Source organism: Nicotiana tomentosiformis, chromosome 5, assembly GCF_000390325.3.
Source record: "Nicotiana tomentosiformis chromosome 5, ASM39032v3, whole genome shotgun sequence".
Taxonomy (NCBI): domain Eukaryota; kingdom Viridiplantae; phylum Streptophyta; class Magnoliopsida; order Solanales; family Solanaceae; genus Nicotiana; species Nicotiana tomentosiformis.
Window position 1 is genome coordinate 67,655,140 of NC_090816.1, and position 20,863 is coordinate 67,676,002.

The window sequence follows — 20,863 nt, forward strand, 5'->3', positions numbered from 1 at the left end:
TCTCTTAAGTTTAAGAACTTCTAAACTACCAACCAAGAGTCTGATTCAAGCCTAACGAATCTAGATTACATCCAAACTTTGCACACAAGTTTCACTGCAAGAAATCAGCCTTATTGTGGCGACCAAAGTCGCTACAAAATCCCTAAAAGTCGCTGCTACATCTTATCAGTGGCGACATTTGTGTTGCTACAAGCAAAATCGTAATTGAAAGGTATTTGTGGCGACATCTAAGGTCGCCGCTAAAAGCGCATATTTTGCGGCGACATAGTTGCCATAAAAGGTGAAAAAACCCGTTAAAAACATGGTTCCACAAGAATAAAAATTTAGTTGGGTCGCCACTGCTATTCACCTTTAGCAGCGACTACTATCGCTACCAAAACATTATTTTCAGTGGCAAGTTCATGTCGCCACTATAAATGACTGTAAGTAGCGACTCATGTCGCCACAAAATAATAAACCATGAAAGATACAATAACTTTCTGTAGCGACTAAAGTCGCTGCAAAAGAAATAAACTAACAGTGGCAACTTTAACATCGCAACAATTACTGATATTTTGTGATAAAATAATGTCGCCACTAAAACTTATTTTCTCAATAACTATAATGACCAAAATTATATACATTTCAAGTAGGAACTTAATTCTCTAAATTTTAATATCTGAATATTCACATCAATTGACTACCATTATTAAAAGCAACCAATAATATTTCAAAAAATACCAAAAGAAATTCTCAAACCGAATATTATAAATATTTTCATTACTAAAAAGTCAATGACATATATACGACACGACACTCCATTGTGTATTGTAATTGTACGCATATACATATCCCAAAAAAGATAAAATATTAAGTGCCTTGTAACTACTCCTTGGTCGACACCATCCATGAACGAAACCATTGTTTAAGTGCCTTATATGTATATATGTGTGTGTGTGTGTGTGTATATATATATATATATATATATAAGGAACATTATGAGATCATTTATATATGGACAATGCTCTCCTTTTTGATGAAATTACTTTCTATACTATGGCATAAAATAGAAGTTATCTATTCATTTTTATGGTTTAGCTTTTGAGATCTAAAAACTCATCTTTTGGGAGATTGAGGGAGGTTCTAAACTTAGAACAAGCAAGTAGAGAAAATAGAGAAGCATCTACTATGCTTAAGACACATCTAATTTTTTTGTTAATTAAGTCCATTTATTACCAAATGATATGCTGAATCTTTCCAGGAACACTTTAATGATATTGAGAAAGACTCATTTTATGCACATGTTACAAATACAGATGATATGCTGAATCTTTTCAGGAACAAGTATAGATTTAAACTTAGCGGGAAGATCAGCAGCCCTATCCGGGATGTGAAGATCGCCCAATGCTAATACCAGCACCATCCTCCTCTAAACCCGATCAACTACTCAAAAATTCAATATACGATCGACAATCTGAGATACCAAGACATCCCGTCAAGGTTGCAAACTGAATTTTCTTTAAGAATTTTCCATTTCATCTCGCAGTAATTTGTTAAAGTATTAATCACGGCCTTAAATATCTTATGATCCTTTCCCAATGGCCAGAGCTTGCATGGGACTCCCCAAATTTCAGTTAACATATACTCTGTAATCAACCATATCATACAACAACAAGTAATAGACCATATCACACAAACACTTTTATAGTCATAGGTAGGAGTGAAGCAGCAGAATCAGCAGCAGCAACAGCGCCTGAAGCAGCTACAGTACATATTAAAGTTATAGTCCTATTTTAGAATACTAAGGTTATTTAAGGTTTGCAAAGAAACAGCAGCAGCAACTCCTGACTAAGTTAGCTATAACGGATTATAAAATTTTAGTGATTTGTCACGTAACTGCAGAGATTACTCTCAGTCATTTTTTCAAATACTACATATGCCATCGAAAAATCCAGATTTCACATAAACAAAAAACAGCCTAATAGTCTATTATCAACAGGATGAAAGTTAAAGAAGGAAAAGTTGAAAATAAGATAGGGAGAAAGTGACAGAAGAATTATCTAGAAGGAAGGAAGAAGAAGTGCCGAGAAAGAAGAAGAATTGTTAAGAAGCAGCGGAGCAAGTACATGTTGCATTATGGTCATGAAACTAGTAAATTGTTCATGTATCCTCTGGTCCACTTCTAGTTGGATCCTCTTGTCTAATTCTACATTTGCGTGTTCACGCTCCTCTGTCAACTTCCTTTCCAACTCAATTTCCAGCTTCCTTTACAACTCAAGTTCCATATTTCTTTACAACTCAGCAGCCATTTGTTCACGTTCTTCTTGCAACTTCCTATCCATCTCGGCTTGCATCTCTTGAGGCACAATTTCCTTAGCATAAGACACGTTGGACTCTATGTTTTCCTGTTGCATGTTACTCTTTTTAGGAGGCTTCTTTCCATATTCTTTTCCACGAACATAGCATGTTCTGTCACCAAGAACGGTGGATAAAATCTCATCTCTAGTTATGGGATGCTCGATCTCTTCAAATTGTTGCTGAACAACAACTTTCTGGAGTTGACCCCGCATTTATGCATAATTATTTACATCAAAACATAATAAAACACATTGAATGTAACTTACAAAAACAGAAAGATAATAAGTCTATGATTTTAGATAATTATATGAATTTGTTGGGATTGTGAATCCACCCACACCAGTTCTCCTCTATCATCCTTGTGTGTATGTTGGATTTTTCAAACTTTATCTGGTGTGTCTATTTCTCCAGTAATAAGATTTCTCTGCAATATAGTTTCGGAGAAAAAATATATAATCAAATATATAAATATGTAAATAACAAAGAAGCATATGTGATAGTAGGGGACTAAATATATTTTTAACGTAGATTCCTCTACTTCTGCAAAAGATCTTGTACCACAAGTATGCTTAGTTATTTGCTTTTCTCTATTTCTTCTGTTCCTCTCACTTACAACCTGTAAGTCAACAGATTAATAAATCACCTTTCAAAGATGTGAATGGTGCCCTTTGGTTGGCAGAAACTTTAGGTATTAAGTTAATACCTTAAAATCCTGACTTCCAAAATATTGTATTAGGTATTTTCAGTCCTCAAACTCAACATCTTCAGGTCGATGAGACAATCTTTCTTCATTAGTACTGTACTTAGAGTACAGCCTGCTGAGTTGAGCTTTCCATGCTCTAAAAAGCCTTTGCATAGTGCTAATTACAAAGGCTTGAAACCTATGCTCTCGCAGCCCGCTGTAAACTTTAAATTTATCCTGACAATAAATATAATATTATATTCGATATCCTAACCACATAAATAAATCTTGAAACTTAAAGTCAATACAATATTGAAAGTAATTTATTACCTTGACCTTTAACCACATTTCTTCTTCGTGTTTCAGAACTATTTTTTTACCAATTTCCATCTTGGAATGAGATAGTGCTCCTCATGATCAACCCGCAGTAATTAACAATATCTCTAGCCCTAGAACCTACTGCTCTATCAATGTCATCTAGAATCATAATTTTGATTTTGCTACCATACTTAGTTTTTATATCTAAACTTTTAGATTTGTATTTTCCTCTTCCTCTTTTTTTATTACTGGAAGAAACTGCAAAGTAAAGGGATACTGTTGTTCATTAGTAGTTTCGCACAATTAGTAAAAATAATTTTCACAAAACACCAAAAAATATAAAACTAACTTGCTTAATTTTCAGCCTCTGGAGAGCGATGCACAATTTCTGCTTCATTTCGTGATGATTGTGTTTTCTAAAGAAGGTCTTGGGAGAGAGTTACTAGATACTCGTCCGGTCTATAAAGATCCTTGACTCGGGTTATATGGTTGTCCTGTCTCTACAGATGCACCAGATACTCATCCAGTCTGTATACGTGGCTGAGACGTCGCTCCAAAATTGCCACGTCCTTGAAAACTTTCACGACCACAGCTCTTCCCGCCTCTCCCACTTTTTCCTCGTTCAGTTCCTTTCATTTCCTACAATATCACATAAAAAGAAAATGATTGATCAAACTAGAGAAAATATTGATTCAAATAGTAGAGATAAACTATTAGAGTAAAGCACTAATTTTACTTCACCACTGATTCTGTTATGAAATTAAAGCTTCAAACATTACGAATTAATTTTATTCAGTCTAATTAGGACAAAAATATAGAGAACTTTTTTAAATAAGATGAAGACATAAAGCTACAAGCATCACGAACTAATTTTATTGTAAGTCTAATAAGGACAAACATTCAGAGAACTTTCAAAAATAAGATATAGACACAAAGCTTCAAGTATCAAGAAGTAATTTCACTGTTAGTTTAATATGGACAAAAATACAGAGAATTTTTAAAACAGGATGTAAGATCTATATCATCAGTCTTTTGCTTCTTAGTCTTCAAAAGGATGTATTAGTGTCCTCCCCATCATCATCATCAAATAACTCTTCTTCCCTATCTTCACTCTATGATATTTCTATATAATTGTCATTAATGAAATCATCTTCCTCATTTTGCACATTGTTTTGAGCTTGCGTACTTGCATGATCGTAGTTAATACTTTGTGGTTCAACATTATCCCTATGTAGAGATACCTCAACAATATTTTCTTGGTCATTAGTGCACGAAGTATTAAATTCAGCTTCCTATTGTTGATAAACTTCTTCATTCAGTAATTCTTCATCTTCAATTTCTATACAATTATCATCATTATCATGCATTTTAAAAAGGTCGCGAGGATTTGTCTTCACAACAACAAGCCAATCATTATCGACCATGTCGTCTAAGTAAATGACTTATTCCGACTGAGATGCCAATACAAATGGCTCATTTGTATTCAAGGCACACCGATTATTCACACTTGTGAAGCCATATTTGTCAATCTTATATCCTCTTCCTAAGTGAGCCACATCCCACCAATGACACTTGAATAAGTAAACTTTTCTGTTTCCCACATAAGATAACTCATAACTGTCCTCTAATACACCATTTGTAAAACTTTGTTGCATGTATATTTGGCTCTTTGTTGTCCTCTGAATTATTATTATTATTATTATTATTATTATTATTATTATCCACATTCGTATATCCACAAGCATCGTGAATCATTTCACTAATATTGTCCTCTTCAATGCTATCATCTTCTGCTTCATCATCACTAACGACAACATTAGAAGTTTCAACTCTAACTAACACCTCTCCATGCAAGTCTCACACTTTATAAGAATCCCATAAATCCTTCCTCAATAAATATCCTCTTAAACTAACCCGTAGCTTGAACACGGTATTCATACACCCTTTACAAGGATACCGAATCATAGTGCTCACCGTTGGTTGACTGAATACCTAATTAAGAAAGTTATCTACTCTATCTCTATACCTTTGGTCGTATCTATTCCTAATATTCAACCAACTTTTATCCATCCTTTCTATTTAAAAAAAGAAAGTTAATTAAATAAAAGTGCAGCGGTGATAATAGTCAAAACATATATAATAACTAACATACAAGAGAAATGGACAAATCAAATCACCTATAAATAAAATGAGAAATATTGCAACAAGTTTCTACTCTTACACACCTTTTGGTTACAAGGAAATTAACCAGTTTCATATAAAAAATGTACACTGCCACATCTACAAACACCTTATTGATTAACAAATTTAACATCTCTTATCCAACTAGACTCAAAGAGTATTAAATCAATAGGCTCAAAACTCCTTTTTTAGATGATCAAGAAAGCATTTTACATTTAAATTATTGTTTAAGTGACCAAATACATGCATTTAATTCTAATGTAAAAAATGTGTAGAATGTTTCAAAAGAACATCAGTCGCAAAGAAGTATTATATTTTCTTATAACCTTACAGTAACATATATGTGCCTTGTAAAATTTAAAAGTATCTATCTACTGATTTAGGCATATAGCCATAAAAGGAAAAAAAATAAGAATTTAACACCAACATGCAATAGGTCTCTCAACAAGAAGCTTTTAACTTACCCAAACTGAGATAGTCGAGTTCTGTCAAGACTGAAAATCAACAATAACAACAACAACAATACCAAATAGGCTTCAAATGAGTCTTTCTGTGCCGTTTATTTTTTGTATTCCTGTAGATTATCAAATGGTTCAGAGAAATTCGAGATGAAATCTGAGAATACAAATGTAAAATCACTGAAATAATAATAATTTCTAACTGCATGTTAAAAAATTTGCCTTACAGAATCCTTATAAAAAAACCTCAAACATAAATTTATATATAAACTAGTATGGGTATAAATAAAAAGGAAAGGATTAGGGTCACTAGCAGCTATATGAGAGAAATCAGTTGTGCAATTCTTCCTTCACAAAATCGATATGGATTTGAACAGCAGCTATATGAGATTTTCGTTCCTAAAAGAAAAAGGAAAAGATTAGGGATTTGAACACATACCTGATAAATGAGATTCACATTTTGATTAGAGAGATTTAGAGTTGGGTGAAATTTTAGCAGAGAAGTGATTTTAGAGAGAGGGGGAGGGATTTCTAGCAGAGAAGTGTTTATGGCTTTGTGCGTCTCTATTTCATTTCTTTTAATTAGAATGAGATTTTTTTAATTTTGTTTTGTTATTTTAAATTAAAATATCTAGGGTATAGTAGCGACCGAGTCGCTCCAAAATAACTTTAGCGGCGACAAATTAAAATTCGTCACAAATAATATGGAGCCAAAATTTTATTCTTAGTGGGACCGAAACTTTCAGCCATATCAGAGGCGACCTCAGAAAAGTTGCTGCTAAATATTTATCTTCTGTAGCGACCTTTATAGTCGCTGCTAATAGTATACCTGTTGTAGCAACCTATAGGGTTGCCACTATATGTTGCCACTAAAAATCCAATAACTTGTAGTGTTTTAAACCAAAAAAACCTATTCCAAGTTCCGGAAAACAATCCGAATATGATATCGTTAAAGTCAACTCCTAGTCAAATTTATGAACTCTCTAAACCTTTAAGTTGCCGACTTTCGACAAAAAAATCCAAAACACTCTAGGAACCTCCAAATTAAAATCTTAACAAGCGCTTAAGTCCAAACTCACCATACAAACCTATTAGAACCATCAAATTCCCAATCCGATGTCGTTTACTCAAAAGTCAAAACTTGGTCACTCTTACATCTTAAAGTTTCAAAAATGAAACTAAATATTCCAATCATTCTCAAATCTTTCCGAAACCAACCCAACCGTCCCTGTAAATCATCAAACATCAAATACACATACGAGAATATCAAATAGGAGAATAGGGCTCACATACACAAAATGACCGATCGGGTCATTACATTCTCCCCTCTCTTAAATAAATGTTCGTACTCGAATATGTTTTGAATCATAACTAGAATGCCAAAAAGATAAAGCTATCTACTTTGCATATCTGACTCGATCTCCTAAATAGCCTCCTAGATCAACAGACCTCTCTACTGAACCTTCACCGATGTAATATTATTAGACCTAAACTTCCGAACTTGCCTATCCAAAATGGTCACCGGCTCTCCTCATAATGTCACGACCCTAAATCCCAACCAATTGAGGTAGTGATGGCGTCTAATACCACTTTCTAGGAAAGAAAACACACACCAGAAAAATATAAAAGAATTATAATAAATGACTAGTAGTAGGATAATAATATAGTGTAAATATACATGATAAGTCTATAACCAAAACTAATGTCAATCATCCCAAAGCGTGGAGTCACAAGTACATGAGCTACTAGAGTTTACTAAATACATTGTTTTGAATGAAGTACAACACTGTCCGAAAAGTAGAAACAATACAATAGAAAATAGGAAGGGGACTCAAAGGCCTGCGAACGTAATGCAGCTCTACCTCGAATCACCTGAACTCTATCCACAAAGCACCTCTCGGGACTCCGTTGGTACCAATATCTTAATCTTTACAAGAAGTGCAGAATTATAGTATGAGTACAACTGACCCAATGTACTCTGTAAGTGTCGAGTCTAACCCCGACGAGATAGTGACGAGGCTAAGATAAGACACTTATAATAAACCTATGCAGTTATATATCAAGAAGCAACAAAATGACCGGTACAGTATCACAACGGGATTACAACAAGTAAAAGGGTTAACAAGTACGATGTAAAGGGGCATAATACTAAAAGTAAAGTAAAGTGTCACTGAGTAAGGCACAACTTGTAGTTTTACAACAATTGTGAACAACCTTTCAAAAGTAAATAACGAAGCCACATAGCCAAGTCCTCATTCCGGATATCAAAGTAAGGAGAAATGAAATCAACAAAACAGCACGGCTTCAGCTTCATGCTTTTACTCCCATCCTCACATCATCATATAATCAATATATGAATAATGCATTGTAACACCCTTCGTGCACAATCACTTATCCTTACAAGCACGGCAACACCCTTCGTGCATTTCACTATTTCTCACCAAGCATCACATACAACATAATACCAAGCAAGGTGGGAAGCATATTCAACATCAATAATAGTATTTGAACACAAATCGTCATATGAGAATTTACCAACAATTTAGCACCAACAACCAATCAACAGCTCAACAACCTTAACGCCAAATATCTCAATAATCACATTATGGAAATAACATGAATACGAGAAATCAAAGAATTATATAATCTATCTAAGCATAGAAAACATAATACACAAGTAACATAGCACAAATAAGGCTAACTCAACCCGCATGCTTATCCTATGGCCAATGCATATACACCCGTCATCTTGCATATATGCTGCCCCTAACACATAGAACACATAACAAATAGACTCGATTATACCCTATTTTACTTAAATCAAGGTTAATCAAGACACTTACCTCTTTTCGAAATACAATCAACAATCCAACATGGCTTTTCCTTTACAACAAGCCTCCAAACCAATTGAATCTTTTCAAATACTATTCAAACAAGTGAAAACAAACTGTAGAAACTACCCTTGTATGAAAACGGTTCAATCGTTAACATAATTAAAAAAGTCAGCAACAAGTCAACCCGAGCCCACGTAATCGAATAACAAATTAAGACCAACTCCAGATCACCCATTCACCCCTGAGCCCGAATATATGATTTGTTTTTAAATCCGGCCTCAATTTGAGGTTTAAATCATAATTTTACAAAATCCCTAGTTTCTACCCAAAACCCCCAATTTCTACTCTAAAATCCCTAGATTTGATAATGAAATTCATGAAAAGGTAATAGAAATTGAATGAAAACAAGTTAAAGTTACTAACCTACGATGTTAGGAAGAAATTGCTCTCCGAAAATCGCATCTATGGAGTCTAGATTTCAAAAAAAAGGTAAAATGAGCTATATCCCAAAATGCCCAACCTTTACCCAACTGCAGATATTGCAATTGTGAACTTTTGTTCACAATTGCGATGTTAGCAAATGCAAACAGCTGGTCGCAATTGCGAACCAGCCTCTGAGCCTCTAACGTCGCAAATGTGATGCCTTCATCGCAAAAGTGAATTTGAGCAGTCTGCAAATGGAAACAAAGCTTCACAAATGTGAAGCTGCCCCTAACTCCCTCAGAGTCGCAATTACGACTGGTATTCACAAATGCAAAGACTGTAGACCTCACCAATGCGAACTAAGCTTCGCAAATGTGAGGCTACCATCCCCCTTGCTAGTATCCAAATGAGAACCTGACCTCGCATTTGCGAGCAAGTCCACGCAAATGGGAGACCTGCAGTTCAACGACACAACATTTTCCTTAGTTGTCCAAAACCATCCACAACGCATCCGAAACTCACTCGAGGTCCTTGGACTCCAATACATACATCCATACAAGTGTAATAACATCATACAAACTCACTCGCAAGCTCAAATCATCAAAATAACAACAAAACTCAAGAATTGATCATCGAAACTCAAGATTTTTCAAAGTTAAACTCAATTTTCCAATTTTTCACAAAAAGCGCCAAACGGCCTTGAGTCACCCGGGACCCCAACCAAACATATGCATAAGTCCAAAATCATAATACAAACCTACCAAAATCGTCAAAAACCCGACCTGCAGTCGTTTACCAAATACATTGATCGGGGTCAACTCTAGTCATTTTTAAAGTCAAAAATCACATTTTCTTTAAATTTCACATATAAAATTTCTAGAAATCGACATGGACCACACACGCAAGTCATAAATCATCAAATTGAGCTATAAAAGGTATCAAAACACCAAAAAGGAAGCTAATACTCCAAACGACCTATCGGGTTGTCACATTGTCTACCACTAAAAGAAACATTTGTCCTCGAACGGATATAGAAATGTACCTGGACTAGTAAAAAGATGCGGGTATATACTCCTTATATTGGAGTTGGACTCCCAAGTAGCCTCCTCAATCAACTGACCTCTCCAACGCACTTTCATGGAAGGAATATCTTTAGATCTCAACTTTCGAACCCGTCGGTCTACAATAGCCACCGACGTTTCCTCATAGGTCAAGTTCTCATCGAGTTACACCGTAATAAAGTCCAAAACATGTGACCTATCCTCATGGTAATTCCGAAGCATGGTAAGGTGAAATACCAGATGTAGCCCTGCTAGGCTAGTAGGCAATGCAAGCCTATAAGCAACTTCCCCAACTCTCTCTAAGATCTCAAATGGGCTTATAAACCTTGAGCCCAACTTGTCCTTCTTCCCAAATTGCATCATGCCTTTCATAGGCGACACTCGGAGAAGAACCTTCTCACCTTCCATGTAAGCCACATCGCGAACCTTCCTATCCCCGTAACTCTTTTGCTTCGACTGAGTTGTATGAAGCCGCTCCTAAATCAATTTCACCTTCTCCAAAGCATCGCGAATCATATATGTGCCTAACAATCTACCCTCATCGAGCTCAAACCAACCAACCGGATAATGACACCTCCTCCCATATAAGGCCTCATACGAAGCCATTTGGATGCTCTATTGGTAGCTTTTGTTGTTGGCAAACTCCGCTAGTGGTAGAAACTAGTCCTATGGACCCTCAAAATCAATAGAGCATGCCCTCAACATGTCCTCTAAAATTTGAATGGTCCGCTCGAACTGCCCGTCCGTTTGAGGGTGAAACATGGAACTCAGATCAACCTGCGTGCCCAACTTATACTGCACAACTCTCCAAAAGTGTGAAGTGAACTGCATGCCACGATCTGAAATGATAGAAATACAACATGTATTAAATAATATCACTAATATATATTTGAGCCAGCCACTCTAAGGACTAGGATTTAATCACCGGAATGAAATGTGTGGACTTAGCCAACCAGTCCATAATGACCCAAATAGCATCATACTTCCTCAAAGTCCGTGGCAAGCCTACCACAAATTCCATGTGATGCGCTCCCATTTCCACTCCGGTATCACCGATTTCTTAGTCTACCCACTCGGTTTCTGATGTTCATACTTCACCTGTTCAAACACCGAGAGGCATGTCCAATAATGTCTTTCTTCATCTTCCGCCACCAATAGTGCTGCTTCAAGTCACGATACATCTTTGTGACACCTGGTTGAATGGAATAATGTGAACTATGAGCCTCATTAAGGATCAACTCTCTCAACCAATCAATATTTGGAACACGAATCCAGCCCTGAAGCTGCATAAAACCGTCATCCCCAATTACGACCTTGTTAGTGCCACCCCACTGCATCGTGTCTTTCAGCACCAGCAAGTGAGGATCGTCAAACTGGCGAGTCTTGATGCGCTCCAACTAAGATGACTGTGCCACAACACAAGCAAGAACACTACTAGGCTCCGAAATTTCAAATATCATGAACCGGTTAGCCAAAACCTGGACATCTATGGCTAATGGCCTCTCCACTGATGGTAAAAATGCCAAACTGCCCATGTTCTTTGCCTTCCTACTCAAGTCTAGCCAGAAATGCATAACAATGGGGCTTAGCCCCACCAACCTATCCTCCACCTCTAAGACGACCTCTCACTAACTGATCTCCGCCTTTAACTAACTGGCCTCAACCTGGGGCTACCTGACTCCCACCTTTAGCTGGCTGAGCGGGTGGTGGAGTAGTCGGTACTAGAATCATGGCACGAGTACCTTGATGTGGCATAGTGCTCTGTTACCTAGGGAAAAACCTTGTGACGTGCCTTAGATACCCACATACATAACAAGCTATTGGCTGATGTGACTGCTGAGCTTAGAGCTATCATGTCAACCCGAATAACCATCCTAGTAACTCTATATTGGAGGTGCACTAACCGGAGCTGGAGGTGCACTATATGCTAGCTACTCGGAACGAGGTCCATAAGCACTATGGTTGACTGAGGTACTAGTGGTGACCTGTAGGGCTGACTAAACCGACCCGATAGGATGGCCTCTACCAAAGGAACCCCTGCCTCCAAATGAGGCACCACTGAATCCTCCAAAATGATGGGGCCCTTGTCAGAGGTCGTCTCTCTCACATAGCCTCTAATGCGCTTAATCCTCCTGGCGATCTCCACTACCTAAGTGAAAGAAATCTCAGCCTCGGTCTTTCTGGCCATCTGAAGTCTGAGCCGTATGTAAGACCCCTCTATGAACCTCTGTACCTTCTCCCTCTCAGTAGGGATCAGGATAGATGCATGGCATGACAGATCAACAAATCGAGTCTCATACTGGGTAACGGTCATGCTACCTTCGGCGTTTTATGTGAAAAGTTGAAAAATTGAGTTTAACTTTGAAAACTCTTGAGTTTTGATGATCGATTCTTGATTTTTGATGTTATTTTGATGATCTGAGCTTGAAAGCGAGTTTGTATGATGTTATTATCCGTGTATGGATGCGCGAATTGGAGCTAGAGGGGCTCAGGTAAGTTTCGGATGCATTGCGGACGGTTTTGGACAGTTGAGGAAAATGTTGGTGTTGTTGAACTGCATGTCTTGCATTTGCGAGGACCTGTTCACAAACACGAGCCTTGCATTTGCAAGGTCAGGCTCACATTTGCGATATTGGTAAGGGGATGGCATCTTCGCATTTGCGAGGTCTACAACCTTCACATTTGTAAAGTACCAATCGCAATTGCGACACAAAATAAATTAGGGGTAGCTTCGAATTTGTGAAGCTTTATTTGCATTTGCGGACTGCCCAAGTTCACTTTTGCGATGAAGGCATCACATTTGTGATGTTGGAGGCTCAGAGGCTGGTTCACAATTGCGAACAAGAGTTCACAATTGTGATATATACAGCTGGGTAAAGGTTGAGAATGTCGGGACTAAGCTCATTTTACACTATTTTTGAAACCTAAACTCCATAGAGGCGATTTTCAGAGAGCAATTTCTTCCCAACTTCACCGGTTAGTAATTTAACTTGCTTTCATTCAATTTCAATTACTTTTTCATGAATTTCCTTATCAAATCTAGGATTTTTAGACTAAAAATTGGGGGGTTTTGGGTAGAAACTATGGATTTTTTAAAATTGATATTTTGACCTCAAATTGATATCAGATTTCAAAACAAATTACATATTCGGGTTTGGGGGGGGGGGGGTTAATGGGTGATCGGGGTTTGGTCTTATTTTCGATTTTCGACAACGTGGGGGCTTTTTGACTTTTTGTTGACCTTTTCAATTATGTTAAAGATTGATCCTTTTTCGTACAAGGGTAGTTTCTAAAGCTTATTTTGACTTGTTTGAACAATATTTGACTAAGTTTGGTTGGTTTGGAGGCGTGTTCTAAAGGGAAAGCAGTGTTGGATTGTTGGTTGTGTTCCGAAAAGAGGTAAGTGTCTTGATTAACCTTGATCTGAGGGAAATAGGGTATAATCGAGTCTATTTGATATGTGATCTATGTGTTGAGGGCGGCATATCCCATTTTAAAGAAAATGGGATAAGCGTGCAGGTAGAATTAGATTTATTTGTGCCATGTTACTTGTGTATTATGTCTTCCATGCTTAGATACATTGTATAATTCTTTGATTTCTCGTATTCATGTTATTTCCATGACGAGATTATTGAGATATTGGGCATTAAGGTCATTGAGTTGTTGATTGGTTGTTGGTGCTAAATTGTTGGTAAATTCTCATATGATGAGTTGTGTTCAAATACTATTATTGATGTTGAATATGCTTCCCATGTGTTTCTTGGTGAGTAAAAGTGAAATTCATGAAGGGTGTTTCCGTGCTTGTGAGAAAGAGTGATTGTGCACGAAGGGAGTTTCCGTGCTTTATTCATATATTGATATCATTGCACGAAGGGTGTTTTCGTGCTTGAGTGAAAGTGAGAATATGCAAGAAGGGTGTTACTATGCTTGCTATTATATTATGATGTGAGGATGAGAGTAAAAGCACGTAGGGTGATGCCATGCCGTTTTATTGATTTCATTGATCCGTACTTTGATATTCAGAATGTAGACTTGGCTTTGTGGCTTCGTTATTTACTTTTGAAAGGATGTTCGGAGTTGTTGTAAAAGAACAAGTTGTGGCTTACTCAGTGACACTTTACTTTAATTTTCGTATGATGCCCCTTTACTTGTGTACTTGTTACCCCTTCTACTTGTTGTAATCTCATTGTTATACTTGATACTTTACTGGTCATTTCGTTACTTCTTGATATACAACTGCACGAGTTTATTGTAGTGTCTTGTCTTAGACTCGTTACTACCTCATCGGGGTTAGTCTCGACACTTATGGAGTATATTGGGTTGGTTGTACTCATACTACACTTCTGCACTTCTTGGGAAGATCCAGACATTGGTGCCAGTGGAGTCCCGAGAGGTGCTCAGCGGATACCGGTTTGGTAATTCGGGGTAGAGCTGCATTTCGCTCGCAGGCCTTTGAGTCATCTTCCTTTTTTATATTGTACTAATTCTACTTTTCGAACAGGTTTGTACTTTTTTCAAAACAATGTATTTAGTAAATTCTAGTAGCTCATGTACTTGTGACTCTACGTCTTGGGATGGTAGACGTTAGTGTTGGTTTTAGACTTTATCATGTATATTTTCGAGTTGCTTTTACACTGTTATTATCGTGTTGCTAGTCATTTATTGTAGTTCTTTCATTTTTTTATGTTGTGTGTTGGCTTGCCTAGCAAGCGATGTTAGGAGCCATCACGACCCCGATTGGTTTGGGATTTCGGGTTGTAATAATTTAGTTTCAGAGCCCTAGGTTGCATAGGTTTTACAAGTCATGAGGAAGCTTCGTAGAGTCTTGAGGATCAGTATGGAGACGTCTGTACTTAAATTCTAGAGGCTATAAGGCTTTAGGAAACTTTACTTTCTTTCTTTCTCTATCATGTGACTTTCTTCTATTATTAAGTTACAATCATTCTTCTTTTACTATCTCATATATGGTGAGTACGAGCATGTCATCCACAGCAGATTAGGAGCCGGAGCCCCAGATTGCAGCCACTACCAGGGGTAGGGTCGGGGCCGAGGCAGAGCTAGAGGTAAAGGCTGAGTTGGGGATAGTGGAGTCCAACATAGTTGATTTCATAGTATTTTAGATACATGGTTCTACCAAGAGGTGGTGGCAGGTGTATGAGCTGGGCAGGACAACAATATCACCTCCTCTCACGTGGGCTCAGTTCTGGCAGTTGTTCTTGACGAAGTTTATTCCCTTCACTCAGAGAGAGGAGTTGTGCAGTTTGTTTGAGCGCCTTCAGCAGATCACTCCGGGACCCCAACCAAACCCCAGGGATAAGGAGCTCTAGGATTTCAGAATCAACAGAGGCAACAATATCAGCCTCCACATTCTAATCAGTCTAGCATGGAAGATCTAAACATGCGTAAAAGTCCAAAATCATCATACAAAGCTACCATAATCATCAAAACACTGATCTGAGATAATTTACCAAAAAACATTGACCGTGGTCTACTCTAGTCATTTTTAAAGTCAAAAATCACATTTTCTTTAATATTTCACATATAAAATTTCCAGAAATCAATATGAACTATGCACGAAAGTCATAAATCATGAAATTGATCTATGAAAGGTCTCAAAACACAGAAAGGGAAGGTAATACTCAAAACAACCTATCGGGTCATCACATATGAGCTAAATTCTCATCGAACTGAAATCTAACACATGTGTCTGATCTTCATAATACTTCTGACGAATGGAAACATGAAACACCGGATGAACTCCCAACAAGCTGGGTGGTAAAGAAAGATTGTAAGCCACCTTACCAACTCTCTCCAAGATCTCAAATGGAGCAGTGTACCGAGGACTCAACTTGCTCTTCTTGCCAAATCTCATCACACCCTTCATAGGTGAAACACTAAAGCATCATGAACCAAATCTATGCCTAATAACCTCGCCTCACCGGGCTCAAACCAACCAACCGGAGAACGAAATCGCCTCCCATATACGGCCTCGTATGGGGCCATCTGGATACTCGACTAGTAGTTGTTGTTATAGGCGAACTTTGTTAAAGGTAGAAATTGATCCCACTGGCCTCCGAAATCAATGATGTAGGCTCTCAATATATCCTCCAAGATCTGAATAGTACGCTCGGAATGGCTGTCCGTCTAAGGGCGAAATGTCGAACTCAACTCAACTTGTGTGCCCAGCTTGCGTTGCATCGCTCCCAAAAAATATGATGTAAACTGAGTTCCTCAATCCGAGATGATAGACACAGGCACACCACGAGGGCGAACAATCTCTCTAAGATAAATCCGAGCCAACTGCTTAGAAGTGTAGGAAGTCATAACCAGAATGAAATATGTAGACTTGGTCAGTCTGTCCACAATGACCCACATAACATCAAATCTCCCCAAGTTCCGTGGCAACCGAACCACAACATCCACAGTGATACGCTCCCACTTCCACCTGCTATATCTAACCCCTGAAGTAAACCACCCGGTCTCTGATGCTCATTCTTGACCTAGTGAAAGTCCAAACACCATGCAACATGCTCAACAATGTCCTTCTTCATCCTTCTCCACCAGTAATGTTTCTTCAAATCACGATACATATTCGTAGCACCTGGGTGAATAGAATACTGCAAATTGTGAGCCTCCTTAAGAATTAGCTCCCTCAAAACATTAACCATAGGAACACAGATCTGACCATGAAGCCTCAATACCCCATCATCACCAATAGTCACCTCCTTGGCACCACCTCGCTGCACCGTGTCCTTAAGGATAAGCAAGTGGAGATCATCATACTGGCGCGCCTTAATGCGCTCAAGCCAAGCCAATTGAAACCTAACACAAGTAAGTACCCTACTAGGCTCCAAATTATCCAACCTCACAAATATGTTGGCCAAAGCCTGAACATCCCTAGCTAACGGTCTCTCTACTGTTGGAATGAATGCCAAAAGTGTCAACTACAACATTGGCCTTCTTGGAAGATAAAGAATGGTAATATCATAGTCCTTCAACATCTCCAACCATCATTATTGCCACAAATTCAAATCTTTCTATTTAAACGGATGCGAAGACTCTAGTGATCTGTATATACCTCTCAAGACACGCCATATAGGTAAGGCCTCCAAATCTAAGCTTGTATACAATAACAACTAACTACAAATCATGCACCGAATAATTCTTCTCATGGGGCTTCAGCTGGTGTGATACATAGGCAATTACCCTATCGTCCTGCATCAGTACACATCCAAGGCAAACCCTCGAAGCATCACAATAGACCGCATATGATCCTGAACCAAAAGGCAAAACCAACACTTGAGTCGTAGTCAATGCCGTCTTGAGCTTCGGAAAGCTCTGCTCACACTCGTCTAACCACTTGAATGGAGCGCCCTTCTGAGTCAACTGAGTCAATGGGGCTGCAATAGATAAACACTCCTCCACAAAGCGGCGATAATTCTTAGATAGTCTTGAGAAATTCCAGATCTCAGTAGCGGTAGAAGGTCTGGGCCATCTCCAAACTGCCTCAATCTTCTTCGGGTCTACCTTGATCCCATCACTAGATACCGCGTGACCCAATAATGCCACCGAGTCTAGCCAAAATGCACACTTGGAGAATTTAGCATACAACCTCTTCTCCCTCAAAATCTGAAGTATCCTCAAACATTGCTCGTTCTCCTCAGTACTACGAGAATACACCAAGATATCATGAATGAACACGATACAAAAGAATCCAAGTAAGGCTGGAACATAATGTTCAACAAGTGCATGAAGGTTGCTGAGGCATAAGTCAGCCAAAAAGACATCACTAAAAACTCATAATGACCATAACGAGTCCGAAATCCGTCTTGAGAATTTCCTAAGCCATGATCTTCAAATGGTGATGCCCCGACCTCAAATCAATCTTCGAGAACACCCTAGCACCCAAAAGCTGGTCAAATAAGTCATCAATGCAAGAAAAATGGATATTTGTTCTTGATGGTAGCCTTGTTCAATTGCCTATGGTCAATACACATTCTCATGGAACCATCCTTCTTCTTCACAAACAACACTGGTACACTCCACGATGATACACTAGGCCTGATGAACCCCTTATCGAACAACCCTTACAACTGTTCTTCCAAATCTTTCAACTTTGTTGGAGCCATGCGATACGATGGAGTAGATACGGGATGAGTGCCAGTCACCAAGTCAATATCAAAATCAATGTCCCTACCGGATGGCATGCCTGGTAGGTCTGCTGGAAACATATCTGAGAACACTCTCACTATCGGAACTAACTCAACGGTAGGATTATCAACACTAACGTCTCTCACAAAGGCTAAGTACACCAAACAACCCTTCTCAACCATCCACTAGGCCTTCAGATATGAAACTACCCTACTAGAAGTATACCCCAGTGACCATTTCCATTCAACCTTGACAACCCCGGCATAGCTAATGTCACGGTCTTAGCGTGACAATCGAGATTAGCATGATACAGAGATAATCAATCCATATCCAAGATCACATAAAAGTCCACCATACTAACCAACAAGAGATTAACATTGGTCTCAAAGCCCCCAGTAGTAACCAAACAAGATTGATATACACGATCCACCATAATAGAGTTACAAACCGGTGTAGGCACATGAACAGGAATATCAAGAGAAGTATGAGGCAAACCCAAATACAATGCAAAGTACAATGACACATAGGAATATGTAGAACTAGGATCAAATAGAATTGATGCATCCCTATGACAGACCGAAACAATATCTGTAATGACCGCATCAGAGACCTCTGCCTCGGGTCAACTTGGGAATACATAACAACTAGCCTTAACTCCGCCCAACTAACCCTTGCCTCTGGGGCATCCCCTGATTATCTGAGCTCCCTCTCTACCTGGTGGGGCTGGTGGTATAACTACTGGAGCTGGAGTCACTGCCTGAGAACCCTGTTGTGCTATGCCTCTACCGTGTTTGGGGCAATCCCTATTGATATGCCTACCTCTCCACACTAAAAACAACCTCGAGCTGATAATGGCTATTGAATATGAGGTTGCCTCTGATAACTCGAGTACCCACTGGAATAACCCTGGGATGAAGGAGCATAGTAAGAGATTGGTGCTAGCAATGCACTAAATGAAGACTGAACTGGAGCACCACGAGAGGGCTAATAAGCTGAAAGAGCTGGCCTACTAGGATGGCCTCTCCTAGGATGATCCCTACCTCTATATGAGGTACCACTGGGGATCAAAAAAGTGGCATGACAGGATAAATCAGTGAATCTCATCTCATACTCGGTCATAGACATACGACCTTGCTGGAGGTGCTCGAACTGACCTCGCATATCCTCCTCTACATGAGGGGAATAAACTTCTCTAAGAAGATATATGAAAATTAACACCAAGTGAGTGGAAGTGACCCTACTGGCCTGCTACGCTCATAAGACTGCCACCACTTCTTGGATGGCCCCTGAAGCTGAAAGGTTGTGAATGAGACCCCATTGGACTCCACCAAACCAAGATTTCGTAGAATCCCCTGGAGTACTCTGGTAGTGCCAAACCCTCCACAAGATCAATCAAATGAACAAGGGAATCCTGAAGTACTGGGGTAGAAATAAACCCCTCCAAGACCTGAGCTGGTTCAACTGGCTCACCCTAATCGAAAACCTATTCCTCCACCGGAGCTACTGGTGGCTCCACCATGGCTTCCCTAGTAGGGACTCGGACTATAATGTGGTCCTTCTCTCTACCTCGACCATGGCCTCACACAACCCTAGCCTGAGGGGCTGGTATCTGACCAAGTGCTCACGATGAACGTGTTCTCACCATCTTTGAGAGAATATAAATACAAGGATTCAAATTTCGAATCAATAAAGTTGCACGATAAAGAATGAAAGATGGGTAGTTTCCTAACATGTTGTAGCCTCTCGAAGATAAGTACAGACGTCTCCATACTGATCCTTAAGACTCTACTAGACATGCTCGTGACTCGTGGGACTTACACAACTTAGAGATCTGATACCAACTTGTCACTACCCAAAATCCCACCTTAAGGCCATGATGGCTCCTAGCCGAACTTGCTAAGCAAGCCAACTCGAAGATAGCCAATAAAGTCCATTTTTATTAGTTAACAGAAATATATAATAATAAAAGATGGAAATAGTCTCAAAAACATTGACATTATCTTATAAAACCACAAGCAAGGCCTAAACACGACCGATATAATATGCCCCCAAGACTAGGTGGCACAAGTACACGAGTAACTATGGAAATGAGATCAAGTCTGTATACATGTCACGCTGTCTGAAGTACAAATAGACGGAAATATAATAAGGAACAGGGACTGCGAAGTAGATCTATGAAGTACAGCTCACCCTAAGTCTCTGTGAGATCTCCTAGCCCAATCGGGAAGCTCTGCTAGGACCCACCTGAGGATATGCACAAAAGGATGTGCAGAAGCATAGTATGAGTACACCATTGTCGGTACGCAGTAAGTACCAATTCTAACCTCGAAGAAGTAGTGGCGAGGATAGATGCTTTCGGATACTTACCACACAAGTATAATAACATAATTTAATAACTGAACAATAAGTAATATCATG

At 38.8% G+C, this 20,863-nt stretch overlaps 1 long non-coding RNA gene across 3 annotated transcripts; it reads right to left on the reverse strand.

Moving 5' to 3' along the window:
* Positions 1-2,649: 2,649 nt before the first annotated feature.
* LOC108948555 (uncharacterized) lies at positions 2,650-4,022 on the reverse strand. 3 transcript variants are annotated; one of them, XR_004512159.2, is made up of 4 exons: positions 3,687-4,014; positions 3,350-3,595; positions 3,041-3,256; positions 2,650-2,761 (listed from the first exon to the last, which is right to left on the reverse strand). It is a non-coding gene; the product is annotated as an uncharacterized lncRNA (long non-coding RNA). The 3 variants fall into 3 exon arrangements; XR_004512160.2 differs by lacking the exon at positions 2,650-2,761 and adding an exon at positions 2,837-2,953 and having other exon boundaries at positions 3,687-4,012; XR_011407846.1 differs by lacking the exon at positions 2,650-2,761 and having other exon boundaries at positions 3,687-4,022.
* Between the last annotated feature and the right edge of the window lie 16,841 nt (positions 4,023-20,863).